This window comes from Rhinoderma darwinii, chromosome 2 (assembly GCF_050947455.1).
Source record: "Rhinoderma darwinii isolate aRhiDar2 chromosome 2, aRhiDar2.hap1, whole genome shotgun sequence".
NCBI classification, from domain to species: Eukaryota; Metazoa; Chordata; class Amphibia; order Anura; family Rhinodermatidae; genus Rhinoderma; species Rhinoderma darwinii.
In genome coordinates, this window is record NC_134688.1 from 341,776,770 (window position 1) to 341,804,689 (window position 27,920).

Consider the following 27,920-nt stretch of genomic DNA (forward strand, 5'->3'; position numbering starts at 1 on the left):
TACAACGTCTGATCAGACAAGCCGATCTCTTAAATTAGGACTCCGTCTGTATGGTAACAGAGAAGGCGATTTAAATTCAGGTATTCCTAAGCAACCCCTTTCCAATATTGACCTGTTTTGTCTCAGGTTGTCCCCAATCCCATTACTAAGAGGGCGGTAGATGGACACAAATGGGATTCATTGCAAGTTGTCCGTTCTACACTTTCTACCCAAGAGTGACTCTTTGTCCACCATACGGCCTTCCTTTTCTGTTGTTGAACCACATTTAATGGATACCCTCTAGATATAAATCTTTGGCACATTTCTTCTAGCCGATTATTTACATTGTCCTCACTCCTCACAATCCTCCTAACTCAGGCCCCATGCACACGACCGTAAAAAACCTCCGTTTTTGCGGACCACAATTGCGGTCCGCAAAAACGGAGCCATTCACTTTCACTGAACACTGACACCTTTCCGTAGCACTACGGAAGGGTGTAAGTGCCGTGGAAATGTTCCGGGAATTATGGAACATGTCCGTTTTTTCGCATTTTGCGGGCCGTGCTCCCATACTTTGTATGGGAGCACGGCCCGAAAATGCGGCTGTCAGTCAGCGGCCGGCCGTGCCCGCAATCGCGTGCCGTGATTGCGGGCACGGTCGTGTGCATGGGGCCTTAGTAACTGGCTTAACGGTAGTGAATTAACCATATTCTTGGGATTATGGCTCTGGTAATTCAACATGTTGTTCCTATCTGTTGTATTTTTTAGAAATATCTGATACCAAATAGTCACCATTCTTGGAGACCATAGTGTCTCTTGAATTTCCCTATCTGAGTGGGTAAGTGTGAATTTTAACTCTATATATATATTATTAGGTTCCTCCTGGAACAATAATAGTTCCTCCACTTAGCTTGTCCCTCTGCGCTGCCGGTAAAAATAATCTCCAAACATAAAACAATTATGTCAGTGTATTCAGTACAGCAGCTCAAGGACAAATCGTGTACACCAAGGAGACATATCCGAGCCGGTGAGCACACACTGCACTGCTTCCAAACCTCTATCTTGTACAATTGATGTGTACAACCATACATCAAAGGAAGCCAAAATGGCCGAACCTGATGTCAGAAGCTGTATCTCAACAACTATATTATTTTTTAATAAAAACCAATTACAAAGTTGCATTAAACACTGTTGTTTTAGTTAAAAAAAAATGTCTTCTAAAGCTTACATAGCCTTTAAAGGGAATGTGTCGCGAATTAAACTTTTTTTTTTTAAAGTAAGTTACTTATTTCTATTATATTTTTAAAGTTTTTTTGCTGTATTTTTTTTCCTTCCACATTGTGGAAAGTATTAAAAATGAAATAATAATTTTACATGTTTTCCTATGTTGGCCACCAGAGGGAGCACTTCCCAGAATTACAGCAAGGCAAAGCAACCTGACTCACAGCTGCCATAAATGTGGGAGGGAATCTCAGCACCCCTCCTACAAGCCAGGAAAAGGTGTCTTGAAATTGCTAAGCAGTGTCCGGCTGCCATTTTCGGAGTGATTGTATAAATGGCAGCTGGCAGAAGCTATAGGACACACCAAAAGGCTAAGGGTATGTTCACACACTTACTAAACAAAGGGAAAACAGCTCCTGATTTTCAGCCATTTTTTTTATCAAACTCGCATTTTTGGCAGCGTTTTTTACAGCCGTTTTTGTAGCTGTTTTTCTATAGAGTCAATGAAAAACTGCTCCAAAAACCTCCCAAGAAGTGACATGCACTTCTTTTTGGCGGCCATCTTTTTACGTGCCGTTTTTGGAAAACGGTCACGTAAAAAAATGCACCGTCGGAACTGAACGCCGTATTTCCCATTGGAAACAATGACCAGATGTTTGTAGGTGTTCTGCTTCCAATTTTTCAGCCTTTTTTCAGGACGTTTATGGCCCGAAAAATGGCTGAAAACACTGCGTGTGAACATACCCTTAGAATGATGAAAGTGAAGTGAATGATTTTTCAGTTGACAGGTTCACATGGCATGTATTTCAGGAGGAGACATAGTGATACTCAGTGACCGGCGATCAGGTGATCAGCCTATGCTGTTAGGAGAATGTTTTTAAGTGCCTTCTTCTAGGCGTTAGTAGGGTTAGAGGGGATAATTTTATAGCAATTGCGGTTGTCAAGGATCCCGAGGCACATAGAAATGCCTGGCGATCCATGACGACCACATTGCCCCCCTTGTCGGATGACTTGATAATAATAGACTCATCGTTTTCAAGGAGTCGTAAACTCTCAAGTTCATCAGGGGTAATATTGCTACAGCCCCCTTTACGACAAATATGGGATAACTGGTCAGTCACCACCTTCAAGAACATATCAATTGGTGTATTTTCACTCATAGACTATGCACATTGATAAGAATCTTACGTTCCGTTAATTTCTAGATTTACTGCCTGATTAGAACGATTAGGCTGGGTTCACACGACCTATTTTCAGACATAAACGAGACGTATTATGCCTTGTTTTACGTCTGAAAATAGGGCTACAATACGTCGGCAAACATCTGCCCATTCATTTGAATGGGTTTGCCGACGTACTGTGCAGACGTCCTGTCATTTACGCGTCGTCGTTTGACAGCTGTCAAACGACGACGCGTAAATTGACTGCCTCGGCAAAGAAGTGCAGGACACTTCTTTGCAACGTAATTTGAGCCGTTCTTCATTGAAGTCAATGAAGAGCAGCTCAAGATTACAGGCGTCAAAGACGCCTCGCATAATACGAGGAGCAGCATTTACGTCTGAAACGACGCAGCTGTTTTCTCCTGAAAACAGTCTGTCTTTTCAGACGTAAAAGCCTCTCATCGTGTGCACATACCCTAAAAATAAATTTTATTGATAGATACTAAAATAAGCTCTTGAAGCCCAATTACATATAACAACAGGCTCAGACAGGTGGTCAGCAGCAGAGAAGGTCTATTAGTAGTGGTAATATTGATAAGAAAACTAAGGGTGGAATAATATTACCACTACTAATAGACCTTCTCTGCTGCTGACCACCTGTCTGAGCCTGTTGTTATATGTAATTGGGCTTCAAGAGCTTATTTTAGTATCTATCAATAAAATGTATTTTAATCGTTCTAATCAGGCAGTAAATCTATTTTCACTCATAGGTGGATTCTTATTTGAGGGCAAGGCCAAGTCCGTAAATGGACCTTCTCCTGTTGGCTACCACCTTACTTGAGTAAATCCCCCATAGTCCTAAGAAGGGGCATATATTCCTCCTCTAAACCCAACTCCTGACACCTACGTCTGTCATTAATTTATTTTTTTTTTTTTAATTTTAGCTTCCGCCTAAACAGTTGTAGGTCTTTGACCCATGAAAACAAGTCAAAAGTCGGGGTAGGGACAAATGAGAGTCCTCTCTTTAACACACAAATTTCCCCTTTAGATAGTACTCTTTGAGAAAATTTGTGTTGGGGTATTGGGGTCTGCCTCTTCCCCTAACACTAGGAGAGCGAAATGTATCACTGTCGTAATCAAATGAAGATATTTCTGTATACATATCTGGTATACACTACCGTTCAAAAGTTTGGGGTCACCCAGACAATTTTGTGTTTTCCATGAAAACTCACACTTATATTTATCAAATGAGTTGCAAAATGACTAGAAAATATAGTCAAGACATTGACAAAGTTAGAAATAATGATTTTTATTTGAAATAATTTTCTCCTTCAAACTTTGCTTTCGTCAAAGAATGCTCCATTTGCAGCAATTACAGCATTGCAGAACTTTGCCATTCTAGCTGTTAATTTGCTGAGGTAAATGGGAGAAATCTCACCCCATGCTTCCAGAAGCCCCTCCCACAAGTTGGATTGCCTTGATGGGCACTTCTTGCGTACCATACGGTCAAGATGCTCCCACAACAGCTCTATGGGATTGAGATCTGGTGACTGCGCTGGCCACTGCATTACAGATAGAATACCAGCTGCCTGCTTCTTCCCTAAATAGTTCTTGCATAATTTGGAGGTGTGCTTTGTGTCATTGTCCTGTTGTAGGATGAAATTGGCTACAATGAAGCGCTGTCCACAGGGTATGGCATGGCATTGCAAAATGGAGTGATAGCCTTCCTTATTCAAAATCCCTTTTACCTTGTACAAATCTCCCACTTTACCAGCACCAAAGCAACCCCAGACCATCACATTACCTCCACCATGCTTGACAGATGGCGTCAGGCACTCTTCCAGCATCTTTTCAGTTGTTCTGCGTCTCACAAATGTTCTTCTGTATGATCCAAACACCTCAAACTTCGATTCGTCTGTCCATAACACTTTTTTCCAATCTTCCTCTGTCCAATGTCTGTGTGCTTTTGCCAATATTAATCTTTTCCTTTTATTAGCCAGTCTCAGATATGGCTTTTTCTTTGCCACTCTGCCCTGAAGGCCAGCATCCCGGAGTCGCCTCTTCACTGTAGACGTTGACACTGGCGTTTTGCGGGTACTATTTAATGAAGCTGCCAGTTTAGGACCTGTGAGGTGTCTATTTCTCAAACTAGAGACTCTAATGTGCTTGTCTTGTTGCTCAATTGTGCAGCGGGGCCTCCCACTTCTCTTTCTACTCTGGTTAGAGCCTGTGTGTGCTGTCCTCTGAAGGGAGTAGTACACATCGTTGTAGGAAATCTTCAGTTTCTTGGCAATTTCTCGCATGGAATAGCCTTCATTTCTAAGAACAAGAATAGACTGTCGAGTTTCACATGAAAGCTCTCTTTTTCTAGCCATTTTGAGAGTTTAATCAAACCCACAAATGTAATGCTCCAGATTCTCAACTAGCTCAAAGGAAGGTCAGTTTTATAGCTCCTCTAAACAGCAAAACGGTTTACAGCGGTGCTAACATAACTGCACAAGGGTTTTCAAGTGTTTTCTAATCATCCATTAGCCTTCTAACACAGTTAGCAAACAGAATGTACTATTAGAACACTGGAGTGATGGTTGCTGGAAATGGGCCTCTATACACCTATGTAGATATTGCATTAAAAAACAGACGTTTGCAGCTAGAATAGCCATTTAGCACATTAACAATGTATAGAGTGTATTTCTGATTAATTTCATGTTATTTTCATTGAAAAAAACTGTGCTTTTCTTTCAAAAATAAGGAAATTTCTAAGTGACCCTAATCTTGTGAACGGTAGTGTATATATATTTATAAATAAAAAAAAAAAAAATATATATATATATATATATATATATACTGTATATATATATATATGTATATAAATGTTTTCAAAGGTGTACATAGTCTTTAAACAGAATCCCCTCACCCCACACATAACATTCACAGTCAAGCTCCCCCTCCCCCACATAGCTTTCATAGCCATATCCCCCCTCCCCCACAAAAAGTTTTACACATAATCCCCTACCCCACACCAAACATATTGGCACAATTCACACAGAGTTTTTTTTACGCTGATTTTGATGCGGAAACTGCATCAGAATCAGCAGCAAAAATGGCCAAAACCACCTCCCATTGACTTTAATGGGAGACGGAGGTGTTATTTTTCTGTGACAGTTTTTAGCCGCTCGTGGCAAAAAAAAGCGTTATGATCTTCCTTGCCGCGGTTCCACCTCTGACCTCCCACTGAAATCAATGGGGGCAGAGAAAGAGTCTTGCACTGCGTTTTTTGTCAGCAGCACTCAATGGCTGCGGTCGAAAAACACTGTGAAAATCGTGGCAAGAATTTTCAGGCAGGTCAAAATCTGCCTGCAAAAAAAACTCAGTGTGAACAGAGCCTTACAGTTAAGTCCCCCATCCCCCTCAAGAGCGATTTGTAAAGAATCCCCTCCCCCACACATAACATTTACAGTTTCATCTTCATCAGCTGTTACATGTTGCAGGCAGGAGGGTAGGAGAGCTGTGTGTTACTGCTTCTCTTCAGCCCTTTCTTCTTCTTTCTTCTTCCTCCATCCTGCCTGCTTGTTTGTGATGGGGCCGTGCAGTGCAGCAAACGGCAGGGCCCCATATGTTATTACAACCTGGTCGGAGAGAAGAGCTGTGATTCTCCTGCACAGAGTGTGTGGCCACGGGTAGCTGCATTATACATCAGATGTGACGTCATATAATGCAGCCACCGGACGTCAGATGTTCTGTGCAGGAGTATCACAGGCATTCTCTCCAATGCTCCCCTGCGCTACCCTTAACTCCCCGTGGCCCTAATCATCTACTAGACAACCGGCCCGGGGGGCACACACCTCCCTTCCCCCTGGCTCAGCCCGCTTCTGACTGCCGTGTGACAGTGTCCTTATAGCTAGACAGCTTAAACTTAGACCAGACAAGCACAAAATGTGCCATATTTATCACAGTTATACAACCTGAATGATAATTTTGGCACATCTTGCATAACCTCTTAGGCACTTGTTTGTTCCTCACACCACTTTAGATTTGGCTAATTTTGCACCAGCATTTTAAGCCACGTGCTTTTCTGACAAGTCACAACTCTTTAGCTGCTAAGTATGCCCCTTTTCATTACTAAAAAATGTCTAGTGAGATGCAAACATCAATATTGCGCCAAACTGCGACTATTTTGCATCCAAATTTTGCTCATTTTTTATCACTTCTAGATCCAAACACAATAGTAAATCTGCCTCAAATAGTTTATCCTTAGATAATAAAAATAAAAAAAAATAAAGATATACACTTATAGCTGTGAAACAGTGTAGCATCTATAGACAAACCAATCAATGATTTATTATACACTGCCTATCAGGGCCGATCCTAGCTTTTCTGCTGCCTGAGGCGAAAATTTGAAAAAAAGCACATAACTTTGCAAATAATATACGTTTTAAACACAATTTATACTGTAGTTATCGGCATCATAGCGCATATTAGATTAGTTAGGAGATAGGGCATTAATAAACTAGTGATTCAGTCAGATGCTCTGACACCCTCCCTTGTAGAATAATAACTATTGAGGTCTTTAGAGTGGGGATTATACTGCGGGGGGGGGGGCTGAGCAACTTATTGACTGCTGAGTGCTCTATGGGGAAGGATAATTCTGCGCTCAATTATCCCCCCACAGAGCTCTCTGCAGTCAGTCAGATGCTCAGACCCCCCCCCCCCCCCGCCCCTTCAGTATAGCAACTACTGACGGCTCTATGGGGGATTTTTTCCCCCCTCAGTGCCCTTTGCTGTCAGCAAGATGCTCAGTAACCCCCCTTGCCCCTAGCGTCGGCCTGGTCACTTTTAAAGAGTGGAAGCAAGAGGCTGAGTCTGAGCACAGCAAGCAGCGGTCTGCCGCTCTAGTCTTAACATGGCTCACCTTACAGATCACCACTCTGCTCCACCTCTCTGGCAGTGCATGCTTCGTGCAGCGTCAAAGAGGAGGAGTGTTCTCCAGCAGACGTGCGCACATCTGCTAATTAAGTTACGCTGCACCCCCCTGCGCTCCAGCCCCCTGTGCTCCACCCCTAGCCCAGCCCATCTCAGTTCGTCCCTTCCATGGCTCCTGGCTGACTGAGATTAAAACACAAAATTCGCCCCCCCCCCTTCTAACTAAGTGGCGCTCCCTGAGGCAGCAGGCTCACCTCGCCTATCTATCTATCATCTATCTATCTATCTATCTATCTATCTATCTATCTATCTATCTATCTATCTATCTATCTATCTATCTATCTGTCTGTCTGTCTGTCTATCTATCTCCCTCTTTATCTATCGATCCCATATCTATCTGGACATGATCATCATTTTTATGTTAATGTATTAGGCTTCGTTCACATCTGCGTCGGGTTCTGTTCATGGGTTCCGTCAGACCTTTCCGTCAGGCGAACACATGAATGGAAACCAAACGGAAACCATAGCTTTCCGTTTGCATTACCATTGATTTCAATGGTAATGCTTCCATTGCTAATTGTTTCCGTTTGTGTCCATTCTGTAAGGTTTCTGTTTTTTTGAGCGGAATCAATAGCGCAGTAGAGTACGGAAGAGATAAACGGAATTAGCAACAGAAGCATTACCATTGAAATCAATGGTAATGCAAACGGAAACCTCTGGTTTCCGTTTGGTTTCCATTCATGGTTTCCCCTGACCAAAAGGACTGCAGCACGGTGGCTCAGTGGTTAGCACTATTGCCTTGCCACGCTGGTTTCCGCCCACACCCCAAAAACATACCAATAGGGAATTTAGATTGTGAGCCCCAATGGGGACAGTAAAAAAGAGGACCTCTGTACAGCACTGCGTAATATGTTGGTGCTATATAAGTAACTGAAATAAATAAATAATAAGTAAACCCCTTCACAGATGTGAACGAAGCCTTAACTATTTTCTTATTTCCTTCCTCAGCATATTCAATGTCACTTTCACTTTCTTCTGAACAGTCCTGTATATCAGAGTAAGGGAACCTTTACTTTCATTTTGTGAACTCCGTACATGAATAACACAGCCTTGTATGAACAGGATTTTAATATCTGATCACTGCAGTGAAGATTCATTGTAGACTTAAAACGGACGTCCAAGAAGTTACAGTGATTTTTTTCTTACTACCAAATTTAACATTGGAAGAAAACTTAAGAAACATTTTTTGATAAGTTTAATTTCCTGTATTGTGGATATGTCAATGTTGGGCACCGACCAAACCACATCTGACTATCAGGTATGTTGGTTAGAAGAAATAAATTGAATGCTCCACTGGGGCAGGGATCAAGGCATTGTATTCAATTGGATTGTACGATTTGGTAGCATATAAGATACATAATAATAGGAAATATGACGAATAATAAAAACAATTACATTTATAACAATTTCACTGCAAGTTATGCTCGTTTACCTTAATACAGAATGTCATAACTTATGTACTATGTGAGACTTTCAAGCTATAATCTGCATGTATATCAGAATGATTCATCTAATGTTTTTTTCTGTTGGTTGGTTTATATTAAGTTTATATGATAAATTAAGGCAGTCTTCAATGTGTTTTCTTAGTAAAGATATGTTGCAAATCTCTTTGTATTATAGCTGGCCAAAAACGTAAAGATTAATAATAATAAGAGGGGTTGTACAGTTCCTAAAAATTGATGGCCTATCCTCAGAAAAGGCCATCAATATCTGATGGTTCGGGGTCCGACTACTGGCACCCCCGCCGATCAGCTGTTTTGAAGGGGCCGCAGTGCTCGTACAAGCCCTGCTTCCCCTTCATTCCTTATCTGCTCGTACTGTGAATAGCCGACACGCTTTTAGCAGCGATTCACAGTATTACTTACATTCACTTCAATGGCAGAAGGCTCTAGTACTGTGAACCGCCGCTACATGTGTGTCCACGATTCACAGTACGAGCAGATAAGAAAAAAGGGGAAGCAGCGCTCATACGTGCACTGCGGCCCCTTCAAAACAACTGATCGGCGGGGGTCTCGGGAGTCGGACCATGACCGATCAGCTGCTGAGGATAGACCATCAATTTTTAGGGACCGGACAACCCCTTTAAAGCTATGTCTATGGTACTAGAAACAACTTCTCGGTTGGAACATATATTGTCCATTCTAAAGAATTTTTCTCGGTTGTTAGCAGTAAACTCTCTATTTTCAGCAGGTTGGCAATGTAAACATACAATATTTCTCACAATACGAATGATCTTTCATGGGATTTATGGCAATTCACTCAAGTGACAAACAATGTAAATATCTACTCAACCTGTACTGCAAAATGAGATTCTCTTGATGCCCCACTTGACTTATCAGCCAGACTCCTGTTCATTACAATATATATCCTTTCTAACGTTATTAAGCTACCTAACCACATACCAAGAGCCAACTGCAAGACATTTAACGCCAGCTGCACCCCCACACCCCCCAACACACACACACACACACACACACACACACACACACACACACACCAGCAACACTAATGCCTTTTTTTAAACTCTGTCCTGCAATCCAACATTGGAAATGTCCAATCCTATTTCTGTTAGGTGCACACCATCCAACACAAATATTTTTGGCAGACTACCTTCCAAGATCCAAGGCCTGACTACGACCCCACTCAATTTCTTGTTAGAAATAACCTAAAGTCGCTGGATTCCTAGCATAAAGCTCACACAACCACAGCATCACTTCGAGACTTGTCTTAAATCATAATCACCACATACAAAATTCAAGATATTCTCAAAGGTTTTCAGAATTTTGCAGTATTTCTGGTTTCTTTCCTCTTCCACCTTATTTTTAATCCCTCCTTTAATTATGCCTGTTATCTAATTATTCCTGGTTATCAGAGAAAACAGCTCCACAAATTCACCATTTGGATGCTCTCCCCTGCTCAGGCTTCAAATGGGCCTGAAAAAGCCAAGCCTTTACCCTGATGTGCTGTCTAATGAGTCCATAAGAAAGGTTGCCGCTCCCCTCTCTTAACTAATTACAACCAATTCTATTAACATGGAGCCCAAAGTGGGACTAACAAGGTTCCACTCCATGGTAGGTTTAACAGCAGCTGATGACGCCATACATTTCATGTAAGGCCAACAGACAGGAGGTGGACACACTGGGTTTCTAACATGTTTGGCATAGACTAGACCAGTGAGAGGACTCTATAAGATCATCTATTCTTCACGTCATTTGAGGTCTCCCCTTGATGCAAAACACACCATCTATGTCACAACACCAGCAGATAAAATATTTGCTAAACTGTTGGTTGTCAACATAGGCCATATAACTGTGTGCACATGAGCGGCGAGGGGACAGAATCGGCTTGTGTAAAAGCAACTTAACAGATGAAGATCCAATCAGCCGATAAACAATCGTTTGCTCGTTCATCGGCTGTTTGTTGGCCTGTTTACACAGGGAAATGATCAGGATCGAGTATAAACGTTAATTTGCCCAATCATTAGCCAGTGTAAAAGGGCTTTTACTCAACCTCTTTTACTTGGTTCATGGTCAACTTCTGCAAAGATAAAGAATCCAAATGTACATATTAAATTAAGGCAATCCCACGTAAAGCTTATTTAAGCCATTCTCTATTTCTTTTCTTCTTCCAGTATATTACTTTTCCTACTTTTGCTGGCCATTAGCATCACTCTGCTTCCTTCTCAACTTCTATTTTTTGCTACTTCTCTCTTTGGCTTCTTCTTTTACTACTTTCTTTTTTTCTCTGCTAAAGTCTTCTCTCTCACTCAGGTATTTTTTTCTGGTTATATACTTCGGACCAGATAACCTTTCCTATATTCTTCACAGAGTTCCTGTTTTTTTATTTTTTTTATTCCTTTCTAAGCCCTGTTGGTAGTTGCTGGATCACAATATTTGTAATAATATTCTAATAATAGCAATACCAGATTAATCTCAGGAGCCTATATGCACAAAATGTCCTCTGGTAAAGTTTTATTGGGCCAGTGTAATTATAACAGACCATGGACAGCACTCCATCGATATGAGAACTTTTGCCACAGAGCGTTGAGTGGAGTACAAATAAATATTCATCTATTGGCGTTAACACCACTGGGAAACATCACATGTATATAAGTAGTGAGTGAAGAAAATATAATGTAGCTCTTACCCTGTTAACAGATGCTCTATCTTATGGCCACCCTTAGACATAGTGTTGGTGACTGATTGACAGGTGTGTTCTGCACATCAATCAAGGGCGTACGTATTAGTGAGGCAGACCATGCAATTATTATAGGGCGCTGGGGGAGGCTGGTCCCATCTCCTTTGCTACTGGATAGCGAGAACCTGTGCAAGACTCCCCCTCCAGAAGAATCTTATTGTTAGCAAGCAATGGGATGTGGAGGGTAAAACAAACACTAGTCCCTTCTGTCCTTGGTGGTGAATCCTAACACCATAATGGGGGGCTCTTTTTTTATATTTGCTGTGCGAGCCCCTCTCTTCTATGTATGCCACTGACATTGTGAGAGCAGGAGACATTCATTTTGTAATAGACAGTTTTTATTTACTAAAATGCTTTCCACATTCATTTTCTTACTAAAATCAAGAACTTCACCACTTAAATAAAGCACTAATTTATGAGTGGACAGGAATGTTCTGCTTTTTTACAGAGTGTTTGAAACATTACTTCGCTTTGAGCAATTACTTTTTCTTAGCAGTGTCCACCAATGATAAGCGGATCATAGAGTGTCCTGCCGTGGCCTCCGAGGACCACCAGCAATTAGCTGTAATCTGTGGGGGGAGTCAAGCAGCATGTGTTCAGCGCCACCACAGGGGAAATTAAGCATTACATGGTGCCCATTGTAGTTAATAGCCTGGCCACTTGCTCCTCGGCTAATCTGCTTGTTTACGTGGCCAATAAAATGGTCAGTAGTCGGCAGCACATCTCCCTGTGTAATCGAAATGTATGGGGACAAATGATTGTAGTAATGATCGCTCATCCCCATATATAAGCAATCATTGCTCCTTGTGAAAAGAGCAAACAATCGCCGATCAACGAGCTGTCTTGTCGATCAGAGCTCGTTTTTACAGCCCAAATTGTGCCGTGTAATAGGACACTTTAAGTGGAAGACATTTATTGCAGTCACTCTCCACTCCACTGGTTAATAAACAAGAGTCCTGAAGGGAGGACCCCTCTCAATTAACCCAGAATTGTCTACTAGGGTATTTGATAATAGGTTTTCTAAAGAAGACATCTCCTTTATGGAACACATTTTTAATAACTTAGAAAATGTAAATCTATATCTCTATTCATGTTTCATGTTTGTTGTACAATAAGTTTTATTTGTGGAAATTGGTGAATGCAAACATTTTCCACATTCCATAGCACAACAGGGTTACATTCTTATAAAATAAGGACATTGTACACAAATTGTGAGTTTATATAACATATTCCTTCAATGTTAATACTAAAACTGTACTTTAATTGAAGCATATAATTCTGTCACAACTTTAGTTTTGATGGTGATGGATTATAGAGGATGCAGACAATTATTCTGAACGTTTAAAAATTATGTGTGTTTTTCTTAAATCGCTTCAAGTTTTCATGAGAATATCCGCTATATTTAGAGAAATAAACCGAGACTTGTAATGCTAAAAGTGAAATTGAAAGGACATCTCATTTAAGCGTTAAGGGGAAATATTTCATGATATGGAATGTGTGAACAGAAAGGGTACATAGCGTATGGGTGAATATCTTACATGCCTAATGCATGGATAAGGACCCATTATAGAACTGGACTCTTAGCATGGTGGTAGTTCAGTCAGTGACCTTTAAATCCTTTCTAAAATGGAGACAAGTATACTGAATCTCCTTATGTTATATTCCATTTGCAATTAGACTCTTTGGTGAAATAAGTTTTCAGAGGTTTCAGGGGGTTACTACCTTCTAAAGAAAGCAGAGGCATTGACTCAAAGCAGTGGCTTATGGTGTTTACGTAGTATTTGTAACCATGTATATTTTTATAGTATGATCTTTAAAGATAATTGTACAATCAAAATTTCTAGAATGACTGGGTCTCATATATAAAAACTTAAAGGGACATTCCTATCTCAGACATTTATGGCATATCCACAGGCCCCCTGACCTCCATCCTGCCTTCTCCCTCTATTGCTGGACTTCAGCCACTGAGTTAGATGTATGGAACCAGCAAAGCTTTCTGAGCTACTTGGTTTGCGTAACTCCAGTAGGAGTTAATGGGAGTTACAGAAACAGCATAGCAAGGCGAGCTACGCTGATTCCATAGCTCCAGAGTTCTAGGACAAAGCGTAGCTCCCTGCAACCAAATAACTCGATGGCTAGAGGTGGGACACGCATCTGTCGGACTTTGATGGCATATTCTGTGGATTTGCCAAAATGTTTTAGATGGAAATATCCCTTTAGAGTTGTTCTCCAGGACCATGATATTGATGGCCTATCCTTAGTGTGTGCATTGGTTAGCCCGCTTAAACTCGCTCTATGAATTTGTAATGGTGCGGGTTTAAAGACCAGGACTGCCTACCGTAAATTTACGGAAGTGGTCCTAAAAAGGGGTATTCTCATCTAAAACTGTTTACATAACTCCTATATAAATGAATGGAGGATGCCACACATGCATGAAGACCTCTCCATCTATTCTCCGCCTGGATATGGCAACTGGTGGGTTGGGGGTCGAGTGATCCACATTCTAGAGAGGAGTGCAGGTGCCAGAACTGGGACTCATATCTATCAGACATTTATGGTATTTCCAGAATGAATTAATAATTAAACACTAAACCTAGAAATTAAATGGTAACTAAACGTTCAACAAACTTCATAGTGATAAATAGTGTCAAAAGTTTTGATTGGTCTGGGTCCGAGCACTGTGACCCCCACCAATCGCTAAAATGAAGCAGCTGAAGCACTCGTGTGAGCTCTGAGCCGCTTTGTTTCTGTTTGGCTTTTTACGGAAAGCCGATGTAGCGGTGTACGGGCTCATAGACTTTCTATTGAGCCAGTACTTGGATACATTGATTTCTGGAAAAAGCCGACCAGAAACTAAGCAGCTCCGCGCTCACACGAGCGCTTCTGCCGCTTCATTTTAGCAAATGGACCCCCACCAATCAAAACTTTTGACATGTTATAGTGAGTGACATGTCAAAAGTTTGTTGAACGTTTAGTTACCCTTTAATGGTGAAAGTAAACCGGAGATTAACTTTGTCACATACTGTGCCAGTCTGCATTATTTTCTGCATATTTTCAAAACAGTCTTGTAGAAATCCTGCAGAGAACACAGGGGTTAATTTCCTACTGATCTGCTCCATTTTGTATGTTTAGTGTTCCTTTACCAAGTTAAAAATGTAAGGAGTTTTTTAATATGACCATAGCAACCAACAGATCACGCCTTTCACTTTCAGTCCTGGTCTGGAAAAATTAGAATTAGAATATGAGTACTCTAGGCTAGTGATTATGAACCTCACCTATAAGGGAGCTGGGCGGCTGCCTAATTAGCGGATATCAAGACTAAGGGCGGATTTACACGAACGTGTAATACGTCCATGCAACGCGCGTGTTTTTCACGTGCGTCGCACGGACCTATGCTAGTCTATGGGGCAGTGCAGACTGTCAGTGATTTTTGCGCAGCGTGAGTCCACTGCGTAAAACTCACGACAGGTCCTATATTTCTTTGTTTTTTTGCGCATCACGCACCCATTGAAGTCAATGGGTGAGTGAAAATCACGCGCACCACACGGAAGCACTTCCGTGGGACGCGCGTGATTCGCGCAACAGCAGTCAAAAGTATGTTTGCAAACAGAAAAGCACCACGTGCTTTTCTGTGTACAAACATCCAAACAGAGTGTCATAATGATGGCGGCTGCGCGAAAATCACGCAGCCGCACATCCTATGTGATGACTCACGGAGCTGTTAAGTGCCTTTTGCGCTCGCAAAATGCAGCGTTTTTTGCGTGTGCAAAAACGCACACGCTCGTGTAAATCCGCCCTTAAACTGACAGTGAGTGCCCCTAAATCCTAACTGAGTCCGCAGCACATGTCCTGTCAGCCCCCCTAGCTACCTACCAACAATTGAATTCTCATTTTGGGAACATTCTAAAGTCCCGCCATCCGCACAGAAATGTCCACAAATCCTCCCAGAAACACTCCTTATGGGACATACAGTTTCTGCATAAACCTTACCCTATTCCACAATTTTGCAATCCTGTGAAAAACAAGATAGTTGGGAGGTATGGTGTAAGTACCTCCTAGAGAAAAGTCATCTACCCCTTTGAAGTATATGTTAGACAAGTTGAAACCCTAGACTCTAGGCAACACTGACACTTTTGTTTTGAACAATCACTGATATTTCACTATAATATGGAAACTGGTAAAGCTGGTACTATCATAGCACTATTTATATATTTTGGTACATTTGTACTGACACTAATGTGGCTGTAGTATTATATGGATTGGGATGCTTTTTGCTATATTTGTCTTGGGCACCAAAAGAGTTTGACCTCCTGGTCCTTGCATCATGTATAAAAACCGATGAAGAAAATAGGGCAGCGTGACCATAGTAACCAATTGAATTCCAGCTTTCTTTTTTTAGGAGAAAAAGAAAAAATTCTATAGGCATTATTAACACTTTTGTCTTCTTCTGTTCTTATAATACTTACCTACTCTCCTGGCAAGTCTCCTACATTGGGTATGTTCCCCACAATGACTATGTTAGGGGAAGCACTATGCTAGCACTGTTTATAAGGGGTACTCTGCTGACAATATTGCTTATTATGCTAATTCTGTTAGCATAAAATCAATGCGGCAAAACAAAAATTACGTGTTTTTATTGGGCAAAAGTATTAAAACCTAAAAAAATATACATTATCGGTATCACTGTATTCATACCGACCTTTAGAATAAAATAAATAGTTGTTTTTTGTTTTTTTTTGCTGCATGGTATAAAAACTGGGGGAACAAACTTGAAACACAATTGCAGAAATTAAATTTTTGTTTTTTTTTGCATTTTCCCCAAAATCAATAAATAATACGTACAGTGGAGGAAATAAGTATTTGATCCCTTGCTGATTTTGTAAGTTTGCCCACTGTCAAAGACATGAACAGTCTAGAATTTTTAGGATAGGTTAATTTTACCAGTGAGAGATAGATTATATAAAAAAAAAAACAAAAAAAAATCACATTGTCAAAATTATATATATTTATTTGCATTGTGCACAGAGAAATAAGTATTTGATCCCTTTGGCAAACAAGACTTAATACTTGGTGGCAAAACCCTTGTTGGCACGCACAGCAGTCAGACATTTTTAGTAGTTGATGATGAGGTTTGCACACATGTTAGATGGAATTTTGGCCCACTCCTCTTTGCAGATCATCTGTAAATCATTAAGATTTCGAGGCTGTCGCTTGGCAACTCGGATCTTCAGCTCCCTCCATAAGTTTTAGATGAGATTAAGGTCTGGAGAATGGCTAGGCCACTCCATGACCTTAATGTGCTTCTTTTTGAGCCACTCCTTTGTTGCCTTGGCTGTATGTTTTGGGTAATTGTCGTGCTGGAAGACCCAGCTACGAGCCATTTTTAATGTCCTGGTGGAGGGAAGGAGGTTGTCACTCAGGATTTGACAGTACATGGCTCCATCCATTCTCCCATTGATGCGGTGAAGTAGCCCTGTGCCCTTAGCAGAGAAACACCCCCAAAACATAATGTTTCCACCTCCATGCTTGACAGTGGGTACGGTGTTCTTTGGGTCATAGGCAGAATTTCTCTTCCTCCAAAAACGGCGAGTTGAGTTAATGCCAAAGAGCTCAATTTTAGTCTCATCTGACCACAGCACCTTCTCCCAATCACTCTCAGAATCATCCAGCTGTTCATTTGCAAACGTCAGACGGGCCTGTACATGTGCCTTCTTGAGCAGGGGGACCTTGCGGGCACTGCAGGATTTTAATCCATTACGGCGTAATGTGTTACCAATGGTTTTCTTGGTGACTGTGGTCCCAGCTGCCTTGAGATCATTAACAAGTTCCCCCCGTATAGTTTTCGGCTGAGCTCTCACCTTCCTCAGGATCAAGGATACCCCACGAGGTGAGATTTTGCATGGAGACCCATATCGATGTCGATTGACAGTCATTTTGTATGTCTTCCATTTTCTTACTATTGCACCAACAGTTGTCTCCTTCTCACCCAGCGTCTTACTTATGGTTTTGTAGCCCAATCCAGCCTTGTGCAGGTCTATGATCTTGTCCCTGACATCCTTAGAAAGCTCTTTGGTCTTGCCCATGTTGTAGATGTTAGAGTCAGACTGATTAATTGAGTCTGTGGACAGGAGTCTTTTATACAGGTGACCATGTAAGACAGCTGTCTTTAATGCAGGCACCAAGTTGATTTGGAGCGTGTAACTGGTCTGGAGGAGGCTGAACTCTTAATGGTTGGTAGGGGATCAAATACTTATTTCTCTGTGCACAATGCAAATAAATATATATCATTTTGACTATGTGATTTTCTTATTTTTTTTTAATATAATCTATCTCTCACTGGTAAAATTAACCTAGCCTAAAAATTCTAGACTGTTCATGACTTTGACAGTGGGCAAACTTACAAAATCAGCAAGGGATCAAATACTTATTTCCTCCACTGTATGTATTATATGTGAAAAATAAAACTTGTTCTGCAAAAAGTAAGTCCTCATACAGCTCGATCAGCGGAAAAATTAAAAAAGTTATTCCTTTTGAAATGTGACAATGGAAAAACAATATGAAAAAATTATAGCAATTTTGTGATCTACTTTATTACCTTATTTTCGCTATCAGATAATAGAGCAGGTCAAACTTCCACCAAGGGGAGGAGAGAAGACTGATGTAAAAAAAAGATTCATAGGTTGAAAATTGGTGCGCAAAGAGTTGTGTGTGATCAAACAGGATCTTAGATAAGACACAAAATTGGTACGGTCAGAGAATAGAACTGTATAGAATTGGTAGATGCAAGGCAAATTTAATAAACAAGCTACGCAAGTGCCAAATTCACTAGACTACCCGTGAATGAGTTAGTACGACCTTTAGAACTGAAAAAACAGATTTGACTTTCGCCTCTTTGTTTAACCTTGTATATACTCTCTAAGAGAAACGTTCTTTGTAACGGCTCTCACACTCCGCCTAAAAAATGAGGATCTTGAACAGGGGACCGCCTGTATTAACTCAGAATTTTCTAATAGGGTGTATGAAAATGGGTTTTCTAAACTGGACAGCCCTTTAAACTACAGGCCAAATATGAAAATTCAGCTCTTGGTTACAATTAGGCTCTGTTCATACCATGTTCGAGCACTATGTTCAGTGTACCTGTTTAAACATTGCTGCTAAATGTAGTGCCGCATATTTCGCCCATTTAATGTAATGGGTGAAATCCGCTGCAAATCCACAGCACAATCCATGGCAAAATCTGCACATAATACGTGCAGATTTTGCTGCAGAATCGTTGTAGATCCACTGCGGATTGCTGTGAATTTTTCCCCTGCATGTGGACACAGCCTAAGGGGGCCGACTGTGACTTTATCGCCCAAGGGCTCACGTAAACCTAGAGCTAGCCCTAATACTAGTACTTAGTATGTTGTCCGTTATTTTTATGGTCACTGTCATTTTCACAGATTTTGCATAAATCGATAGTACAAGCGAAGATAAGAAACTTGGTAAAATATCTTATTACAGAAAAAGTCCTTCTTGCAATGTATGTTATGTATGCAATGTATGTATGTATGTATGTTAATATTTATGTCTTATTATTGCAGGAGAAGATAAAAACAATCATTCCACAAACCATTACATTGTCTCCTCAGCTCAACCAGGATCCACATGACTATTGTTCCTTTCCTGAAGAGGTGATATGCCAAGTTCCTGGAAGTTTAAGTAAGTTTAAGGCTGGGTTCACACAACCTATTTTCAGACGTAAACGAGGCGTATTATGCCTCGTTTTACGCCTGAAAATAGGGCTGCAATACGTCGGCAAACATCTGCCCATTCATTTGAATGGGTTTGCCGACGTATTGTGCAGACAACCTGTATTTTACGCGTCGTCGTTTGACAGCTGTCAAACGACGACGCGTAAATTGACTGCCTTGGCAAAGAAGTGCAGGGCACTTCTTTGCAACGTAATTTGAGCCGTTCTTCATTGAAGTCAATGAAGAGCTCGTCAAGATTTACGAGCGTCACAGATGCCTCGCATAATACGAGGAGGAGCTTTTACGGCTGAAACGAGGCAGCTGTTTTCTCCTGTCATTTCAGCCGTAAAAGCCTCTCATCGTGTGCACATACCCTAACAGTATGTAACTTAAAAAGTGGAATGAGATACAAAGAGCCGTGGATCATACGATAGATTATAATAACGGTGTATATAGTGGTGGCATGGGTTTTCGTTGTAGCGACTTCTTAGCTACAGTACGTAACCAAGATTTTTGGTTAACTTTGCCTAATAGGATTCAGTGAATATTGTTTCTCCACACAAAAATCCACAATAGGATTTAATTGTGGATTTATTTTTCCCCATTGAATTCAATTGGGAAAATCCACAACAAATCCGTGCTCATTCCGCTTCTGATATTAACATGCTGCAGATTTTAAAATCCGCACCAATTCAATTTCCGACAGAATAATAGCCCAGCATGTAGATGATACTTGTTAAAATTTCATCCACATGGCTGGTACTGTAATCTGTTATCTATTGCAGATTTTCCATGCACCAAACCGCACAGAAAATCTGCAGCATTTCCACTACATGTGAATTCAGAGTCATTGTCTTTTATCAGTAAGTTATGTATTCTCAAAGTAAAGGCCCTTTTACACTGGGCAAATATCGGGCAGACAAGCGTTTATAGCTCAAACACTCGTTCATCTACTGATCGTATAGTTTTAAAAACTGAAATATTATCATTTTAAACAGGGAGACGCGCTGCCGACATGATAATAATGTATGAGGATGAGCGATCGTAGTAACGAGCGCTCATCCCCATACGTAGCATCTTACGACAGGAGCAAACAAGCGCCGATCAACGAGCTGTCTCGTTGATCGGCGCTCGTTGCACCTGCCAATATTGGCCGGTGTAATAGGGCCTTAAGACCAAAATGTGACTGTTGTCTGAACATTGGTGTTAACTTTACTTGTCAATACTGATAAACACACCAATGCCTTTCTATATAGTTTTATTGATCGTGCCCTGCGAAAGTATTCACCCTTTTGGTGTTTTTTTGGTTTTGTTTCATTACAACCTTGAATTAACAGGTTCCCGACCGCTGGCCGTAAATATACGGCCAGCGGTCAGGGTCTCTAAAGTCCGGCGTATAGTATATATACGGCCGCACTTCAGAGACTGTGCACGCGCGATCGCGTGCACACAGCTCTATGCCCTGGCTGTTGCTAACAGCCATGGGCACTGGGCAGAATGTCAGGGGTCAATCTTTTGGCCCCTGAACATGTGATCGCTGTGACAACCAATCACAGCGATCACATGCATTTCTGCATAGAAAACAGTGTGCACGCGATCGCGTGCACACAGCCCTGTGCCCTCGCTGTTACCAACAGCTCTGGGCACTGGGCAGAGTATCAGGGACCAATCTGATGGTCCCTGAACATGTGGTCGCTGTGACAACCAATCACAGCGATCACATGCATTCCTGCTTATAAAACAGTGTGCACGCGATCGCGTGCACACAGCCCTGTGCCCACGCTGTTACCAACAGCTCTGGGCACTGGGCAGAGTATCAGGGACCAATCTGATGGTCCCTGATCATGTGGTCGCTGTGAAAACCTATCACAGCGACCACATTTGTTTTATTTTGACTTTTCTGGCAGTAAATCTCCTGCCTCTTTTCTTCTCCTCAAACATTGTTTCAGTTTGAGGAGAAGAAGAGACTCGGGAGAATTGCTGCCAGAAGATTACAGTTACAGTTACAAAAAAATACAGTTACACTCTAAAACATTCTCTGTATAGATAGATTTCTATCTATCTATACAATCTATCTATCCATCTATCTTTTTTTCTTTCTATCTATCTACCTTTCTTTCTTTTATTCTATTAGACTAGGCAGGTATGGAGTATATAATTATATATATATCCACATATATATAATATATATAGCAATAGCGGTTTATTTTTTTGTTAGCGGTAGTGTAGATATATATAGCAGTTAGTTTGTGTGTTTTATAAAAAAAAAAAAAAAATTTGTTTAGTTAGTGTTAGTGTTAGTTACGTTATGGCGAGGAAGTTGTTTAGCGCCGAGGAGGCATACGCCATGCTGTGGTCTGAGTCGGAGACCGCATCAGAGATGGCGTCCGAGATGGAACCTGTTTTGGGCAGTGACGATGACAGCGTCACTTCAGGTTCATCTTCAGGGGACGTTGTCCCTGATGCAGTCGAAACTGCAGAACATGAAAGCGCAGGGCCAAGTAGCGCTGTAGCACGGGACAGCCTGGTCCCTCCAGTCCAGGCTCTTGTATGGGCACCTGCCCCATCTTTTGGGCCTAGAATCCACGGATTTACGGCCACTCCTGGCATAACCGTGGACAATACAAATTTTGTCCAAATGGATTACTTCCATTTATTTATAACGGACGACATCCTAAATCAGATTGTCCACGAAACAAATTTATATGCCACGCAATATATAAGGCAGAAACCTTCATCCACCCATGCCAGAGATTGGACGCCCACCAATTTGCAGGAATTAAAATTTTTTTTGGGGCTCACCCTAAATATGGGTATTGTCAAAAAGCCCTCCATTAGGTCTTACTGGTCAACAAGACCCGCCCAAGCCACCCCAGTATATTCTGCAGTAATGCCCAGGTCTCGTTATGAGACAATAATGAGGTTCCTCCACTTCAATGACAACGCACAGGCCCCCCCAAGTACCGATGCAAACCGGGATCGGTTGTTCAAAATAAGACCGCTAATAAATTCCCTGAATAATTTATTTCTGCAACTCTACACCCCTGAGCAGAATGTAAGTGTGGACGAATCCCTCCTCAACTTTCATGGCAGACTTAGCTTTCGCCAATATCTACCTTCCAAAAGGGCAAGATATGGCGTTAAGCTCTACAAATTGTGTGAAAGCGGGTCAGGATATACCACCGCCTTCAGGATTTATGAAGGGCGGGACCGCACAATAAATGTTCCTGGATGCCCCCCTGATCTTTCCACCAGCAGTAAGATTGTGTGGGAGATAATGCAGCCTCTGCTTCACAAGGGGTACCACCTGTACTGTGATAATTTTTATTCGAGTGTGCCCCTGTTTAGGCATTTGCATGCTGCAAGGACTGGGGCATGTGGTACCATGCGCAAAAACCGAATTGGTTTTCCACAGCAATTAGTGGGGAAGCGCATGGTAAAGGGGGACTCCTGTGCTTATGCATCTGAAGAATTGCTGGCGGTCAAGTTCAGGGATCGCAAAGATGTGTATGTGCTAAGCACGATTCATACCGCAGGAACAGTGGCAGTGAGGGAAAGAGGGGCAACATCGGACAAGCACAAACCAGTTAGCGTGTCCGAATATAACAAGTACATGGGGGGAGTGGATTTAAGCGACCAGGTTTTACAGCCCTATTTAGTAAAACGCAAAACTAAAACCTGGTACAAAAAGGTGGCCATTTATTTGTTACAGGTGGCCATCCACAACTCATTTGTGCTCTATAAAAAAACAGAGGCAGAGACACATACCTGGATTTCCAGGAAAAAATTATTGAAGGCCTCATTTTTGATGTTCAGGACACCCGAGAATGCCCCCAGTCTGAGGATGTCACGCGACTGACTGAAAGACACTTCATCAGTCGGATTCCCCCAACAGCAACCAGAAGCAACCCCCAGAAAAAGTGCCGCGTCTGCAGAAAAGACGGGCACCGCAAAGATTCCCGATATTTCTGTCCCTCATGTCCCTCACAACCAGGCCTGTGCATTGAGCCATGTTTTAAAAAATACCACACTGTTCTGAATTATTAGATTTTAGTTAATTTGTTGAAAATATATTTGCCCTACATTACGTTTTTATTTTTCCCCTGATTTTACTCCAAGGGTGAGGGAGGGAATGGGTGGGGGGTGGATGTCATGTTTGATGTTTTCTAAAGTTCATCTGCTGGAGAGCTCCATTTGCATTAACCTGCAATTTCTTATTTTAGAAAACCCCAAAAAATAAATTCCCATTATACCCCTAGCTGAATATTTTGAGATTTCTGCTTCAAGAGCAGATATTTTGGAAGTGTTATAGAAACTCTGTTGAGTTTTGTAAAACCAGCTTTGAAAAAAAGCGATTTGTGAAATAATCTTCTTCTATCCTCCGCCCTCCTACATCTCTATGTGATAAATAAGGCCACATATTTGGTATCCCCGTGCACGGGAGAAGTGGCAGAATGTGAACGGAGATTAATTTTGACCGTGGTCTATACCGTGTGTGAAAAATGCTGGTATAAACTGACGCATTTGCTAAAAAATTGCTAATTTTATTTTGATCCATCTTATTCAAGAAACTTTCAGAAGAAAACTGGACTGTCTAAAAATATGATAAACCCCTTGAAGGAAACCTTGTGGGGTCTACTTGTGTGAATGAAGTCATTTATGGGGTGTTTCTAATGTTTCAGCAGCATTAGGCCCCCCAGAAAACAGTATGCTGCTATAAAATCAAATGCAGAATTCCTGGACCAAAAAGACTCCTTTTATGCCAAGCCCTGGCACATGCCCGCACAGTGAATAAGGCACACATATTTGGTATCCCCATGCACGGGAGAAGTGGAAGAACGTGAAAGGAGATGAATTTTGGCCGTGGTCTATACCGTGTGTGAAAAATACTAGCCTAAACTGACACATTTGCTAAAAAAGTGCTGATTTTATTTTGTTCCATCTTATTCAAGAAACTTTCAGAAGAAAACTGGACTTGCTAAAAATATGATAAACCCCTTGAAGGAAACCTTGTGGGGTCTACTTGTGTGAATGAAGTCATTTATGGGATGTTTCTAATGTTTCAGCAGCATTAGGCCCCCCAGAAAACAGTATGCGGCTCTAAAATCAAATGCAAAATTCCTGGACCGAAAAGGCCAAAAAGCCTCCTTTTATGCCAAGCCCTGGCACATGCCCGCACAGCGAATAAGGCACACATATTTGGTATCCCCATGCACGGGAGAAGTGGAAGAACGTGAAAGGAGATGAATTTTGGCCGTGGTCTATACCGTGTGTGAAAAATACTAGCCTAAACTGACGCATTTGCTAAAAAAGTGCTGATTTTATTTTGTTCCATCTTATTCAAGAAACTTTCAGAAGAAAACTGGACTTGCTAAAAATATGATAAACCCCTTGAAGGAAACCTTGTGGGGTCTAATTGTGTGAATGAAGTCATTTATGGGGTGTTTCTAATGTTTCAGCAGCATTAGGCCCCCCAGAAAACAGTATACGGCTATAAAATCAAATGCAAAATTCCTGGACCGAAAAGGCCAAAAAGCCTCCTTTTATGCCAAGCCCTGGCACATGCCCGCACAGCGAATAAGGCACACATATTTGGTATCCCCATGCACGGGAGAAGTGGAAGAACGTGAAAGGAGATGAATTTTGGCCGTGGTCTATACCGTGTGTGAAAAATACTAGCCTAAACTGACGCATTTGCTAAAAAAGTGCTGATTTTATTTTGTTCCATCTTATTCAAGAAACTTTCAGAAGAAAACTGGACTTGCTAAAAATATGATAAACCCCTTGAAGGAAACCTTGTGGGGTCTACTTGTGTGAATGAAGTCATTTATGGGGTGTTTCTAATGTTTCAGCAGCATTACGCCCCCCAGAAAACAGTATACGGCTATAAAATCAAATGCAAAATTCCTGGACCGAAAAGGCCAAAAAGCCTCCTTTTATGCCAAGCCCTGGCACATGCCCGCACAGCGAATAAGGCACACATATTTGGTATCCCCATGCACGGGAGAAGTGGAAGAACGTGAAAGGAGATGAATTTTGGCCGTGGTCTATACCGTGTGTGAAAAATACTAGCCTAAACTGACGCATTTGCTAAAAAAGTGCTGATTTTATTTTGTTCCATCTTATTCAAGAAACTTTCAGAAGAAAACTGGACTTGCTAAAAATATGATAAACCCCTTGAAGGAAACCTTGTGTGGTCTACTTGTGTGAATGAAGTCATTTATGGGGTGTTTCTAATGTTTCAGCAGCATTAGGCCCCCCAGAAAACAGTATGCGGCTCTAAAATCAAATGCAAAATTCCTGGACCGAAAAGGCCAAAAAGCCTCCTTTTATGCCAAGCCCTGGCACATGCCCGCACAGCGAATAAGGCACACATATTTGGTATCCCCATGCACGGGAGAAGTGGAAGAACGTGAAAGGAGATGAATTTTGGCCGTGGTCTATACCGTGTGTGAAAAATACTAGCCTAAACTGACGCATTTGCTAAAAAAGTGCTGATTTTATTTTGTTCCATCTTATTCAAGAAACTTTCAGAAGAAAACTGGACTTGCTAAAAATATGATAAACCCCTTGAAGGAAACTTGTGGGGTCTACTTGTGTGAATGAAGTAATTTATGGGGTGTTTCTAATGTTTCAGCAGCATTAGGCCCCCCAGAAAACAGTATGCGGCTCTAAAATCAAATGCAAAATTCCTGGACCGAAAAGGCCAAAAAGCCTCCTTTTATGCCAAGCCCTGGCACATGCCCGCACAGCGAATAAGGCACACATATTTGGTATCCCCATGCACGGGAGAAGTGGAAGAACGTGAAAGGAGATGAATTTTGGCCGTGGTCTATACCGTGTGTGAAAAATACTAGCCTAAACTGACGCATTTGCTAAAAAAGTGCTGATTTTATTTTGTTCCATCTTATTCAAGAAACTTTCAGAAGAAAACTGGACTTGCTAAAAATATGATAAACCCCTTGAAGGAAACCTTGTGGGGTCTAATTGTGTGAATGAAGTCATTTATGGGGTGTTTCTAATGTTTCAGCAGCATTAGGCCCCCCAGAAAACAGTATACGGCTATAAAATCAAATGCAAAATTCCTGGACCGAAAAGGCCAAAAAGCCTCCTTTTATGCCAAGCCCTGGCACATGCCCGCACAGCGAATAAGGCACACATATTTGGTATCCCCATGCACGGGAGAAGTGGAAGAACGTGAAAGGAGATTAATTTTGGCCGTGGTCTATACCGTGTGTGAAAAATGCTAGCATAAACCGACGCAATTGTTAAATTCTTGCATTTTTTTCCAATTTTGCCCACTTTAGAGAAAAAAAAAAAAATGATATATACTGACAAATGCCACTAAAACAAAGCCCTATCTGTCCTTTAAAAAGAGTGTCAAATTCAAAGATGAACTTTATTCACCTGCTGAGTTATAGTCATCTAAAGAAGCGCATAGCAAAATTGTGAAATTTGCTCTGGTCATTTAGCTGTAAAACAGCCTAGTCCTTAACCGGTTAAAAGGGATTTCTGGGGGGTTTTTAACATTTGGCTTACACAACATGCCTACCACTGTGCAAAATATTTTTTACTGTGACACAATAATTAAGACAAAAAATAGAGAACTTTTAAGTGCATAAGTATTCATCCAATGAAAGTCAACACTTAGTGGAGCCACATTTTGCTGCAAATACAGATGCAAGTCACTTGGATTATGTCTCTATTAGCTTAGCACGTCTAGACACCGGGACTTTTGCCCATTCTTCTAGGCAAAATTTCACCAACTACTTCAGCCACACATTCACAATAGGATTGAGGTCTGGGCTTTCACTAGGCCATTCTAAGGCTCTATTCACGCGACAGGGTCCGAGTGTCGGGTGATAAAAACGGCCGTTTTGGTCCGTTTTTCTCAGCCGTTTTTCATCCGTTTTGTTTTTGTTCCAGGCCGTGTTTCTGTTTTTAACAGCAGATTTTGACCCGTTTTGCATCCACTTTTTTCCCTGTCTGTTTTAAAAACGAATGAATTTCATGTGTAAATATTTTGCCACACAATTCCCTCTGTAGATAATACCACACACTGCCCTCTGTCGGTAATGCCCCCCTGCCCCTGTAGGTAATGCCACACAGCCCCTTGTAGGTAATGCCACACAGCCCCCTGTAGGTAATGCCACACAGCCCCTCTAGGTAGTGCCACACAGCCCCCTGTAGGTAATGCCACACAGCCCCCTGTAGGTAATGCCGCACAGTCCCCTGTAGGTAATGCCCCACAGTCCTCTGCAGGTAATGCCACACAGCCCCCTGGTAGGTAATGCCACACAGCCCCCTGTAGGTAATGCCACACAGCCCTCTGCAGGTAATGCCACACAGCCCCCTGGTAGGTAATGCCACACAGCCCCCTGGCTGGTAATGGCACCCCCTACCTTTCTGTAGATAGAGCCACCGTTCCAGGAGAAGTCCATGACTTCAATGTCCATATATGGACAGTAAAGTCAGGGACTTCTCCTGTAGCGGAAACGCCGGCCACAGCGCCGGGAATCTTGCTTCATAAGTCCCTGACGTCACTGTGTCCATATATGGACAGTAAAGTCAGGGACATCTCCTGGAGCGGAAACACCGGCCAAAGCGCCGGGGATTCCGCTTCAGAAGTCCCTGACGTCACTGTGTCCAT

General features: G+C 41.7%; 1 protein-coding gene across 1 annotated transcript in view; it reads left to right on the forward strand.

The window, feature by feature from the left end:
* The first annotated feature begins 759 nt into the window (after positions 1-759).
* Positions 760-27,920, forward strand: part of LOC142741286 (transcription factor ETV7-like) — a 135,260-nt gene continuing 108,099 nt past the window's right edge. The window contains exons 1-2 of the mRNA XM_075850682.1: positions 760-817; positions 19,121-19,238. The gene's annotated coding sequence lies outside the window, so the exon portion shown is untranslated. The remainder of the gene's footprint in view (positions 818-19,120; positions 19,239-27,920) is intronic.